This window comes from Galeopterus variegatus, unplaced genomic scaffold (genome assembly GCF_000696425.1).
Source record: "Galeopterus variegatus unplaced genomic scaffold, G_variegatus-3.0.2 Scaffold8749, whole genome shotgun sequence".
NCBI lineage: Eukaryota > Metazoa > Chordata > Mammalia > Dermoptera > Cynocephalidae > Galeopterus > Galeopterus variegatus.
This window is the reverse complement of record NW_007734860.1, coordinates 37,501-38,947: the sequence shown is the minus strand read 5'-3', so window position 1 is coordinate 38,947 and position 1,447 is coordinate 37,501.

The following is a 1,447-nucleotide window of genomic DNA, read 5'->3' as shown; positions in this document are numbered from 1 at the left end:
TTTTCCCCCCCCCCCCCCCCCCCCCCGTTTCCCTGATCTAGTAACCACAGTTCTGCTCTCCCCTTCTGAAAATTCAAGGTATTATTGTGATTGTTGTTTGTTTCTGTTTATTTATTTATTTATTTTTTAGCTCCCACTTATGAGTGAGGACATGTAACAAGAGACATTTTAATAGCAAATGGTAAGGCCTGGGTAGCTACAGCTGGCCAGAGAGGTGTGAGGTAATGTGGCAGAGGCTGCTGCTGTCTCCTGCTAGCCGCTGTCCCTCCTTCTATGGCCATAGAATATCTACACTTACAACTAGGTACACGGCTGCCCAGATGAGGACTACATTTCTCATACCCCCTTGGAGTTAGATATAATCATATGACAAGTTCTAGCGAATGGGATGTGAGAAAAAGTAACCCAATCTATGGGACCTGCTGAGAAAGAAAGAGCTAATTCCCTTCCGCTTCCTGCATGGCTGGACTGTGGATGTGGCAGTGGGCTGTCTCACACCATGCAGACAAGGGCAGCAATACCCTGGGAAACTCAGAGCCACAAGGTAGGAAAGCCCGGTCCCTGGACCTAGGGAGCAGAGCTGCCATGTGAGGGGTGGACAACCTACCCTCTGACTGTTACAAGAGAGAAATAGCATTCTGTCTCACATGGAAAATGTTAATGTTTTTGGAGTAATAGCAGCTGAACCCATGCCTTAACTACCACAGTAAGTTAATCTGACGTAAGTCTTTCCCACCTTTTTCAGAATCTTTTTTCTAATCTGTAAAGGAGGCCAAATGGAATATTTGAAAATAAGAAAAAAACTTTGGAAAATACAACATGGGTTGTCTTGGGGCTACGAAAGTGGATGACTATTTCTTGAGGAAAAAAAATTTTTTTTTCCAAATAGAGCCTAAATATCAAGATGAGAAGTGTACCCATTTTATCAGTCACCTGGATACTAGATGTTTAATCTGCATGGTGTCAAATAACCAACAGATGACTTAGTCATTCAGCAAGGTATTTAGTTATATTTCAACAAAATATAGAGACATGAACATTTATGGATTCTGTGAATGGTGTCTGTGTACTGCTTCTAAAATTTCAGTGGGCTACAGAATCACCTGAGAGATTTTTTAAGATATGCAAATTTCTTGGTTCTATCCTAAATCCAAGCCATGTGTGCGGCCCAGGAATCTGTCTTTATGAATCGACCAGGTGATTCTCTGGCTGACCAGAGCCTCCAGACCTACAAGATATTTAACCTCGTGTGGAATATTGTAATAACAATCAATAGTAATACTTACAGAAACATTAAATTATTCAATGACCTCCCTAAACCACTACTTCCTTAAGTGCTGCAAATAAGAATAGTAGTGCTATCTACAATGAATGTCCCAGGCACTACAGAAAATTCTTGACAGTAATTTCATTTAATTTTCATGATGAAAAGCCAGACTTCATTAAT